Raw genomic sequence first — 13,251 nt, 5'->3', positions numbered from 1 at the left:
ATACTAGTATTAATGTATCAAGGGTGGGGATGGCTACTCAACTTACTTTACAATCTGTAGTAGACTCGATTGCTTTACACCTTACATTTATTTAGGTTTAATCTTGTTGGATTGTGAGATTACATAGAATATGATCCAATGAGTGAGCATTTGAATATGGTAATTAGATGAATATTTTCACTATGATCTATATTGGTCATAAGAGGGATAATGTAAAGGAACTTTTTAAATGGTTTTTTAATGTAGTTAGACATTGTTGATGGAGGATAAATTTGCATCAAAGTGCTCTATTTTTTTATGTGATGTTTTATTTTCTTGTTGAATGAAGAGGTTGTTAAAACATGACTATTTATGATTATTTTAGCAAGCTTATAGTATCAAACCATAATCGAAGAGTCATTTGAGATTAATTTTCTATATTCTCTCAAATTTCATGTTAATGTTTGAGTATGTGATCTTGCATGCTATTTCTTTTCATCTTTTCTTTGGGTTCAATAAAATATTAAAATTAAGTAATTATCTTAACTATATATTTTATTTTTAAATATTATTGTATGGTTTGAGGGGTAAGAATACAATGTGACTATTTTCTTTTGATGTTAAAGGAATAGTCCTACCTACTTGTTGAACTTATTTTTCACTTGTATTCCCTATCCTATCATTTTTATATCTTTCTTATGTCTCTCTTAAATTATATTATAGCTCAAAAATCCTTTTCTTTCTGCAGCATATTTAAAAATCCACAAGTTAAAAAATCCTTACACTTGTACACAATATGGCCATTCTCTCCACAATTACAATAAGCTCATGTTGTTCATCGCTATTTATTCCTTCTCCATGACTAAGAAATCAAGAAAATCAACACTTAGAGTCCATATGCAAAGAATAAACAACATACCCATCAAAGATGACACAAGATATACCTTGGAAAAGCCCTCATGAGGGAAAAACCAAACCTCCAAAAGCATCTATCATCCATATATTATCAACAATCTAACATGACAAATAAACCATGAAAGTTTTTGAAACTCTAACCATCAACAAGCACACCATGTGAACAAGCATGTAACTGCATAGCCAATACCATGCTTCCATCATCCACAAATCCTAAACCAGACTTCTCCAAACAGTTTCCCCGGTGGTTGCTTTTATAGACACAAGCTTCCACAAAGCCACCAAAATGGTATTACATCAAAATCATGTGCTACAAAACCAAATGTTAATACCATGGGCTAACTACCCAATCACCCCACATCTAATATTGGGTACTTTATTTACTTTCCCGAATATTAAATAAATACAATATAATATCCCAATGTTAAAATAAAATTCATCAAATGGCTCCAAGGATATTCCCAAGAAATCTATACAATTTACACATCCATGTGCGAATCACATAATATAATAAAATATTTCAATTATAAACATTATTATGCAAGGTTTATAAAATCTATTTTTCCAACAATAATCCCCTCCCTTCATTGTTGCCTACCCTTAAAGCCTATTGATTCTCTCTCATCTATGTGATCCAGGCCATTCATCTTTTGACCTCTTAATCAAAGCCCTTGATCCTCTTTGAAATTTCTATAATAGAGGATTCTTGGTTCTATTTTGATCAATCACATCTACAAGCAATCATACTTACACTATACCAAAATCACTATAGAACATACATCATCAAAACCACACTTCTTTTTCCTTGAGCTCCTTTGCAAGTGCATACAAATCTGAGAACAAACAACATAATACAAGATCATTGAGGATAGAAGAACCATGGAAACAAGCCTATCATGGATGTAAGGGTATAATATTTATTGTTTTATGGTTTATTACATTGCATGATAGATATATATATTGAGTTTTGTTCAATTAGTTTATAGATATAGGGTTACTAGTAGGATCTTAGTTAGAGTTCACAAATAGGTTACAATTTAGTGTAAACACATAGCAATAAGTTACGCAAAAATGTAATTGGTAGGATCTTAGTTGTTGACTCTTCCCTTGGCTCCTTTTGTCTCCGCTTAAGGAGGTTTTTATGGAAGTTGGTTCACGATTGTTACCTAAATCCCTTTGATCTGAAAATGTTAATCTAATGCAAGTTTAGGACACTTGTTCCCATCGATTGGATGCTCCAATCAAAATCCTCTCTCTTAAAAGGGGGTTTTCTCCTTTTTGGTTTTGGTTGTTTTACTCCATGTGAGATCCTTCCTCATTTGCTACTACAGAAGGATTCAAGCCCTCTCCCAATTTAACTAGTCCTTGGACTAACTCAATACATTAGAATCACTCAAATATAAAATTTGAAAAAGAAAAGTCAGCTATAATTTATTATAAATATTGTATGATGAACCAATTTTTTTTTACTCCACATTAAAATTATTTATATATATATATATAATGGATGTTGTATGATGATTAAATTTTTAATAATGCACATTAAAATCAAATTGTCAATGTCTTCCTACATATGCGATCCAAATCTAATTTATTTGTCAGCACCCTGTTCTTCTAAAATGTAGAAAAAATGGGTGGTCGATTCATTTTGATAGGACGTGATAAGAGAAGATTTTAGTTTAATCGAAAGAGATTTCCAGATCTTATCTAATAGTAAGTCCAAATTATTTTAAATAATTGATATTAAATAATGATAAAAGATAAAGACCTCTAAAAAATAAGATAAAAATGGCTGGTCATCTCGATGGGATGTGTTGAATGGGAGACAAACTGCAGAAATATAAAGAAATGCTGAGAAACAAGTAAAGAAAGAAATATAAGACCTCTATTTTGTCTGCAAGCTTCACAAATTCATATTAAAAAGCTGCCCAGCCACAGGAAATGGTCAGAAGTCTAGGCTGGTGAAGGTAAGCAAAAGAAAATTCCACACAATGACTTTGAGCTCGGCATGACTGTTGCTCATGATGAAATATTTTATCAATTTTGGTATCACATTTGGTATCACGTCAAATACATATAGCCAAATACTAGTCTTTATGTGATCCAAAATGAATGTAGAATGATAGAATATAAGTCAATTTGAGGTAGCCCATATAGATATAGTTGGTATAGTACATATAACTAATCTTATAGATGATAATTCACAAGAAGATATTAAGGTAATTCAATATTCAAGGATTCCAGATTTATGTTCATCATAATAAAGTGTTAATTTCGAGTTTTCAAGCACTTCATGGATGTAACTCCTTTTTTTATAAAGCAATCTATTTTTCTAAACATAATTTCTTGAAATGGTTTCAATAAATTGTACCCAATTAAGATATATAGGTGTCTTGGGTTCTTTTTCATTCTCTATTTGTTTAAACTTTGGCTTTGCTGTAGTCTCCTATTTTTTCCATTTTTTTGAATTGATTAAGGACTCTATGAGCCAATGGATATGCACTTATTTCTATTAGAGATTTTGGAATATTTTTTATTTTCACTGGAAAATGCGATCCCCAATTAGATCCAACTGTTTACATTTTTGGTTATTCAAAAATTAAAAAACTTTTCCCCCAAATTGAAATGTCATATTGGTCAATTCAAACCTGAATGCAAAAGACTATAGACTTATTATTATTATTTTATTGGTAAACGGCTATGCTAGAGGAAATTATACTAAGATTAAAAGAAATTACATGTAATAGTATAGTTTTGATAATTGAAAAACTGGGGTAGGCTCCCCAGATAAACCAGATTCTTCTACTGAAGAAGAATCACCAAGAGTGATCATCAGAGATATAGAAAAGGAGGTTACCTTCCAGCCTCAAAAGTCTAAGATTTTAACCAAAACACTTCTTGCAGAAAAGTTCAAACATATCTACAAACTATTACTTAAAGTATTTGAGATTAAAAAGAAAAAATCATATCTATTCTTCATGGAATTCACTCAGCCCTAGGTTGAGTCTTCAGCACGAGTGCGTCCCTTGCCTCTTGGATGACCCTCGACCATGACCCCTTTGCAACACATACCTGTTGCCAGCAGCAACCTGCCCATTGCGTTCTAGCTTTGGCAGAATAAGACCGTTCAATTTGGCAAAATCTCAAAATTCATCTTCCCTATCTGCATTTTCTAGATCATCTCCCAATAGCCTCCAATCAATGAATCGGACCGCCATTGCTGCAAATTCCCTATGATGCCTCAAAGCAGGGCCCTTAAGATCTAATAGGAAGGGGAAGTAGTTAATGGTTTCTCCCGAAACAAAAAATAAGATCAAATCTCCTGGGCGAGGCATTCTAGTGCCAATAATAGCTCGATTGAGAATAGTATCTAGCCCCTCCAAAACATCTTGCTTAAATTACTGTCGTTAATGCCAACACCTTATCCTTTGGAACCTAGTTGTCAAGGAGGGACGCTACAAATCTTGATGAAATGTTGGAGTTGTCCCGTGGATACTCTTTCTTGCTCAAGTGACCATAGCCAAGAATAATCTTAACCACCAAGATTATCGATGGCTCTGAGATTCGAAGAAGCCTTCAGAGCCTTCAATCTGTATTGTCTCTAAAGGAAACTTTGTGGCTATTATAAGAGAGGGATATAGGATTATCCACCCCAAAGCAATAAATTGGCTCTGCATACGCTCTTATAATAAAACCAAAGGGATATTCTTTCATTTTTGTCACAAAACCCCAATTGAGAAACTCTCTCTGCAACTAGGAAAGAAGAAGCCTAAAGCTTCTAGAGAAGACAAAATGACAACTCGAAGACAAGATAAAGAGTAAAGAAACTTCCCAAGATTATTGCACTTTCCAATACTCATTAATGCAAATTGCATGGAGATAATAAGCCTAGTGGAAAAGGTGGTGGAAGAACTTGCTTCCAAGGATTAAGAATTAATTAATCGGTCCTTAGAAAGTTGCAAAAAAGATAGCACACCTCTCCACCTTCTTATGACGGCGTCCTTTCTTCCTTTTCGAAAAGATTTGACGGATTTGCTGATCTCATAAATCCTTCCTAAATCACACCTTTCTAATCACTTAAAATTACTTATTAGCAAACACCTATTTTTTGTGGTCAAGCAACAAGTCTAAAATGGATGTGACTAGGCAGAGATCATCATGGCATCTAGCTCAACAGCCTCCATGCTAACCGCAATTATCTAATCTGAGTCAACAAATACAAAGCGGAAGGGCCTCATGAAAATCAACTCAACACTTACAATACGAACCTTGTTTTGGCGGGAAACAGATTTCATTTAAAAAATGAAGACTGTTGAAGATTTAATGGAACTTTTCATTCAAATTCAAACATAGAGCCCTACAAGAGAACCCCGTGAGCCTCAACAAATAGTTGAGGTTTAAATATGGGCTATGTTCGTCTATTATCTTCCCTTTCCTTAGAACGGATCAATTAAATACCGAGTTCAGTTGTCCACCAACTAAGAGCAGTTCCAATCGATGCCAATTTGGAAAGGGCATTTGCTTTTGTGTTTGCTTCTCTGTATATGTGCTTGCAAGTATGGTTGTCAAAAGTGGATAGGATCACTAGAATTTTATCCAACAATGCTTGTAGCTTCCAACTGGAGGAGTGAGAGGTTTTGATTGCATTAATAGAAATGGTTGAATCCCCTTCAATTTGTAAGTTCTTTATGCCTCTATTGGAACCCTCTAAAAGGTCGAGTAGAAGAGTCTTGAATTCTGCAACATTGTTTGTGTCTGAAGGAGTAGTCACAACCATCTTTCCTTTAACTACACCTCTATGGTCTCTTACCAAATAGCCAACTCCAAAGGCATCAGGGCTTCTTTTGATGCCCCATCAAAATTCAATTTGAACCAGCCAAATTTAAGTGGATTCCAAAACACACTTCCTCTGTTACTTCTCTTCTTACCTAAATAAGGGGTAATTTTTACTTCATTCCATGTGAACCTCATTCTTCCATCCCAAGACATGAAATCCTTCTCCAAGTTTGAAAATAGAGCTAGCCTACTATTAATATTCTCAACAATGGCACCTTCCAAGGAAGATAAGAGTGACTCATCAATTCTAGCTTTGTGATCAAGCCCTCTCCTATTCGGCTCCTTTTAAATCTGCCAAATTAGACAAGAGTGATAAATTTCCCACAAGGAGCTCAAAATGCTATTTTTCAGTCTAATTGGCCATCTTTGGAAAAGGGAAACAATATCGTTTGTAAGGGCAATTATCCAACCGAGTTTAGCACATAACCACCTCCAACATTTTGTAGGAAAAGGACAATTTAAAAGAAGATGATCAACAGACTCCTCCTGGTCTTTACAAAGAATGCACCTAGATGGACCCTTGAAGCCCATCTTTCTGAATCTCTCTATTATAAGGATCTTCTTTTTAAATGCTAACCTTGGGAATAATTCTGCTACTTCAAAAAATATTTTGGGGCGTACTCTAATCCTTTGAATCCTCTTGATTTGCAAGTTTTTTATATCCTACCTTTGTAGAATATTGACCCAATTTAGAAGTAGTCCAAATCAAGGAATCTGCCCCATTTATGAAGACTAGTTGCTTGTCCTTAATTAACTCAAAAAGATGGTTTAGTTCATTAGAGGGGAGAGGGAGGCCTTCCAAATTCTTCCAAATCCATCCTAGAAAAGAGTTCTCCATTGAAAAATAAACATAATCTTTGATATGCATCCTCCAATGATGTCTTAGCTATTGTCTTGTTGTTGGTATAGAAATTAAGCTATCTATACTCAGAAATGCTCACCATGAGTCTTCCCAAAAGAGACATGTGGATCCATCACAGACATCCCAAGAAATAAAATTTTCTATAAGATTCCTACATTTGAGAATAAAATTCCAGGTTCAAGACCCTTTTGAATGGTTAGAAGCCCTCAAAAGGTTGATAGATTCTCCTCCTACTACATATTTGGTCAGCATCATTCTTACCCATCTTGCATTAGGACCAATGAGCATTTTCTAGACTAATTTAGTACCTAGAGCCTTATTCTGGATCTGAAGATTGTGCACTCTTGAGCCCCCTGAAGATTTTGGCTTGCAATTTTTTTCCCAAACAATTAGGGTAATTTTATGTTTTTCATCTATATTCTACTAGATGAAGTTTCCCATCTTCTATATAATAAAGGAGTTCATACCCGCAGAGAGAGCTAGGAGGGACATGAGAAAGATAGGGAGAGTTGAGATAACTACTTGAAGCATGAACAATCTGCCCACCCAGAAAAGCCACTTCCATTTCCATGAATTGGCTTTCTGATCTATTTTTAACTTAAGAGAATCTCATAGCTTTGAATTTGTCAATCCTCTATCTATAGGAATCCCCAAATAAATGCAAGGAAGAGAACCCTTTTTGCCATTAAAGATTCTTAAAATTGTATTTTCCATAGATGTTGAAGTGGAGAAGAATTAAATTTCTTATTTTTTCTTATTAATTACCTAACCTAAAGCCTTACCATAAGAAACCATAAGCTCCTGAAAATAGGTTGTTTCTTTGGGATTTGTTGTTTTGAGAAAAATATTATCATCAGCAAATTGTTGATTTGTGGCAACAAAGTTGGTAGTAATCTTAATTCCTTCCAAATTCTTATTAGCATACTTTGATTTAATAGCTTTGCCCAAGGCTTTTGCCATTATAATAAAGAGAAAGGGGGAGATTGGACCCCCTTGACGGATACCCTTTGAGGATGGGAAGAATCCATCTAGCTTACCATTAACCAAAATAGAGAATCTAAAAGTGGATATGCATTCATAGACCTAATTAATCCATTGCCTACTAAATCCAAAAACATGCATGATTTTGCATAAAAAACACCAATCCACTTTGTCATAGGCTTTGGATATGTTTGATTTCACTATCATCCCTAACATTTGCATACTTTCAAGAGTATGAATAGCTTCCTGAGCCATAATGACCCCATCTAAGATTGAACGACAAGGGAGAAAGCCCATCTGCTCCTCTAAAATAATAGTATTCATAAAAGGTTTCAATTTGTTCGTCATCACCTTGGAAAGGATTTTGTAGATAGAATTGCAGAGAGAGATTGGTCTAAAATCCTCTAATTGATAAGCTTTCTCCTTCTTCGGAATGAAAGATATGAAAGTATTATTTATCTCCTTTAGAATATTGTCTAATTTCCTCACAAATTCCAATGCCTACACTAAATCAGACCTGAGAATCTCCCAACATTTTTTGAAGAAACCCGTTGAGAATCCATCTGGTCTTGGGCCTTTGTCAAAAGGGAGTTGATTTAGTGTTGCACACACTTCCTCCAAGGAGAAGATTTTATTGAGATTTCTATGTTGGTCATCCAAGATCACTTTGGGGATGAAAGATAACAACTTCCTTTGTTCTATTATATCTGACGCTTCTTCATTGTTAAGTAGCTTGGAGAAAAAGAAGACAATTTCATTTCTTATGGCTACTGGATCATCTATAGTGCCTTTGCCTTAGATCTCAAGCCTTGAAATTTTGTTTAGATTTCTACAGATTCTTGTGACATTATGAAAGAATTTTGTATTTCTATCTCTCACTTGTAGCCAATTTTCTCTAGATATTTACATCCAAAATATTTCCTACTTGGATAAAATGTAATCATACTCAACCAACAATTTCTTTTCCTCTAGAAATAGAGCTTGTGAAATTCCCTCCTTGATGACCTTACCATTCAGATCTTGTAACTGATCTTCAAGATTCTTTTTGATAGCAAAAATATTCTTAAAATGCAAAGCATTCCATTCTAACAACTATCTTTTAACATATTTTAGCTTGGACACAAAACAAAAAATCTTAGAACCTTCAAACCTTACTTCATTCTACCATTTGCCAATTAGAGTGAGGAAGCCAACAACATCCAGATCCACCTCAACAGGAAATAGGTCTCATCCAGCCACATCTATCTCCCCCTTCATAAAAGATAGGACCACCTAAAAAGGAAAAACCAAAGAAACCCCAAGATGCATATAAATGAGCAAAAAAGATCGGGCCATGGAGACAATAGAGTTAAGAACAGAAAAAATGCCCTAAAAAAGGTATCTAGGATAACAAAGATCTAAGTAAAGAAAAATAGATCCCAATAACAGAATAAATAAGGGTTTTAATAAGTCTCCCTTAACCTTCATCTAGAACAAGAAAACAAGGTTTAACATAAAAATCTCAAAGCCAACAAAATCCACCCCACGGGGTTTTTGTAGGATACCCAAACCCAAAATGCTTGGTTTTAACATAGACTTCAGAACCAAAAAAGAACAAAAAGATCGATGAGGGAGAGAAGCTATCCCAAAATTCTCCCTGCATCTACTCACAAGAAGAAAATCTAGATGCAAATCGACCTCAATAGGAGTTGGGGTCACCTCAATAGACATTTCAGCAAATAACCCATGACAAAGAAAATAAAGAGAGAAGCCAAAAAAGAAAACAAACTCCATATCGAACTTTGAGCAAGAAAAGAGCCAAAATCCTTGAATATCATCATCATCCAACATACCTACCAGAGGCCATGGCCCAAGATTAAAAAATAGCACAAAATGGATGCAGCCAACAGAAGCACGATAAGATCCATCAAGCAGAACCAAGATAGAAAATCCACCAGGATTCCAAAGGTGGACTACACCCCAGCTAAACACCCCTCTACAAACACCATACACTTCCTAGAATAGCATACACGAAATGCATCTCCCACAAAAATGGCCAGCTGTAGGGGAAAGAGCGACACAACAATAGAGGGGCGGAAATAGAGCCACCCTAAAACCCATCCACACATGGAGTAACAACAATGAGACCAGCAGAAACATCGTTCACAGAAAGGATACTCGTACCAACACCATCTTCATCCCCACCAACACCATCTTCATCCCCATCTGCGTCTCCTTTATCTAAATCCTCTACATTCAAAAACCTAGCCTACCCTCTTCGACCTATTTTCCCACTCCCACTCCCTCTCATGTTTTATCTTTTAATGGAAAGGATCCAAATTATTTCCTCTTGTATAGTTGATTTATCTTTTATTTCTTATGAGACTTGGAGAACAATTATATCTTTTATTAACAGTTAATTATGAGTTGGTCATATTTATATGTTAATTAAATATTATAAATTTTCTTATATTTGTAAAATGTATATTAATTAGTTTTCTTATATTTTATAATAAATAAATATTTTGTTTTAAATTGTTTAAGTTGATTGTTGGACATGGTCTTTTATTGCTTCTTGTATAGTTGATTTATATTTTATTTCTTATTAGAATTGAACAACAAGTCTATCTTATGTTAATTACTTATGAGTTTGTCATATTTATATATTAATTTGATCTATAAAGTTTTTGATGTAACATTCGAATGGATTATTAAGATATTATAAATTTTTGTATATTTTTAAAATGTATACTAAGTAGTTTTCTTATATTTTATAATAAATAAATGATTTATTTTAAATTATTTAAGTTGATTGTTGGACATGGTCTTTTTCTACTTCTTGTATAGTTGATTTATATTTTATTTCTTATTAGACTTGAACAACAAGTCTATCTTATGTTAAAATTTAATTATGAGTTGGTCATATTTATATGTTAATTTTGATCTATAAAGGTTTTGATGTAACATTTGAATGGATTATGAAATTAAGTAAGAAAATGTTATTAAATGTTAAATAAAATTAATACTTAAACCTAACAAAATACATAATCCTAAGATTAGTTGAAAAGAGAAGATAAGGATTGCTTTGGATTATGTGAAATTTGACTCAGTCTTTGTTTTACTATGCTCATTTGAAAGAATAAAATTTTGAAAAGGAGAATATCTATTGTTAGGTGAAATGTCAATATAGATAAAATCAATTTTAAAGACTAATAGTGAGTTGAGATATTTAGCAACTACCCACCATACTAGTATTAATGTGCTAGGGGTGGGGATGGCCACTCAACTCACTTTACAATCTATAGTGGAATCTATTGCATTAATACCTTAGATTTCTTAATCTTGTTGGATTGGGGCTGAATAATGAACTATCTAGAGATTAGATATAATATGATGCATTGAGTGAGATTTTGAATATGTTAATCAAATGAATATTTTCATTTTGATCTATATTGGTCATAAGAGGGGCAATGTAAAGGAACTTTTTAAATGGTTTTTCTGATACAATTAGACATTGTTTATGGAGAAGAAAGTTGCATCAAAGTGCTCTCCTTTTTTATGTGATGTTTATTTTTCTTATTGAATGAAGAGGTTGTTAAAAGATGACTATTTATGATTATTTTAGCAAGCTTTCAGTCTCAAACCATAATCAAAGAGTCATTTGAGATGAATTTTATGTTCTCTCAAATTTCACTTGAATGTTTAAGTATCTGATCTTGTATGCTATTTCTTTTCATCTTTTCTTTGGGTTGAATAAAATATTTAAATTAAGTAATTATCTTAACTATATATTCTATTTTTAAATGTTATTGTATGGTTTCACAGGTAAGAATACAATGTGACTATTTTCTTGTGATGTTAAAGGAACTATCCTACCTACTTGTTCAACTTATTTTTCATTTGCATTCCCTATCCTATTACTTTTATAGCATTTTTATGTTTCTTAAATCACATTATTTCTCAACAATCCTTTTCTTTGTGAACTATATTAGAAAATCCACAAGTTAAAAAGTCCTTACACTTGTACACAATATGGCCATTCTCTCCACAATTATAATAAGTACATGACCTTCATCACTATTTATTCCTTCTCCATGACTTAGAATACCTCCACCATGTCTTTGGTATCACAAAGAATATTGTTCCTATGGTTTACCTTCCATTTGAGGTATGCAATGGTTCCAAGTTCCAGGGTACATATGAAGGTTGGGGTACATGCTATCATTTCTTGGGTGTTAATTTTACACTTCTATTAAGAAGCTTATTTCCTCAAGAAATTTATGTAAATATTAAAATACTTGAAAAGAATTGAAATTGTTAGTTGGGTTCATACAAAATTCAAAATAATACATTCGTGTGGTGATTTGAACTTTCTATAGTAAGGTGTAGATGAATTGTAGTTATGCTCATGAAATTCAAATAATATAGTTCATGCACAAAGGGTATTTAGTAGCATTAACCACTTGAACTCTCACCAACAAATAATAAACTACTATATGTCCCACTAAATGATACTCTATACATAGTAATCCTCATTTATATTCTAATTCACTTGAAATCTATTCCATGCATGTGGTCATATTACTCATCTTCTCCACTAAAACATTACAATTCACAAACAAATTCTAAACATAAGGTAGCCTCTCATGGTTCCTTTGATGTTACAAAATAATTTTTTATCAACTCTCATTTTATACATGTATTCAATCTTCAAATGAACTAGTTATGCAAGAGAAACCTTTTTCTAGTGGTAAATTTTCCAAACAATTGAAAAATAGTTTATATTAGCCAATTAAATTCTAGTGAATATAATGAATGAATGATTGCGAGTCCCCTTGATTTTATGAATTGTTAGTCAAATATAAGTTAAATCACCAATAATTTATTTAGGCAATATTTATAACTAATATTTTTGCCACACAAAGCTATGAGCTTGTAATAGGGAATTCCTTAGAACCTCAAAGGTGTGTTTTAATTAATGCATTCACCAATACCATTAAAATTTTACCATGTGTTATAGCACCATGTTAACCTTAGGTCAATAATTACCTTTAAAATAACATATATTTTGTATTGAACCAATTGCCTAGTCTTTATATGGACCATTTTAAATCATGCCAAATTTAGAAACAATAAACAAGACACAAAATATCAGATTTATAATAGTTCACCAATTACCTATATCCACTTTCAAATAGATTCATTGTTTCTGATGTTTAATTACAACAGAATTTATCTACTTGACCTGGAAAGTCACTCAAAAAAACCTGAAGAGACAACTGGAAGAAGAAAAGAACAAAGAAGTTGGATGGTCCAACCATTGGCCTTCAAACCCAGCAATATTCCACTAGCAAAAATTCAACGCTTATCTAGGGAGATGGATGAGAAACTATAGGAAGCTTCTTCAAAGATTTAATTAATTTAAAATATGTGACAATTTGTCAAACATAAAAGAGTCTACTTGGGGAATTTAGGATGAAGAATTTGTTGTAGAGTTGGAAGATAAAGCTGCAAGGAGGAGCAAGAAAGGCAGAAGAAAAACCCATTGAATTGGAAGGCCTATTTTTGTGAAATATAATATTAAACATATTAAAACTCAAGTAGTGGTCATTGTGTTGGTATTTGGGTATGGTTTTGTCATTGATGTCAACACCTACTAAAACACTAGCACTTTGGAGATCCAGAAGCATTCACTGGCA

The sequence above is a fragment of the Cryptomeria japonica genome, chromosome 5, assembly GCF_030272615.1.
Source record: "Cryptomeria japonica chromosome 5, Sugi_1.0, whole genome shotgun sequence".
Classification (NCBI taxonomy): Eukaryota; Viridiplantae; Streptophyta; class Pinopsida; order Cupressales; family Cupressaceae; genus Cryptomeria; species Cryptomeria japonica.
This window is presented reverse-complemented; position numbering follows the sequence as displayed.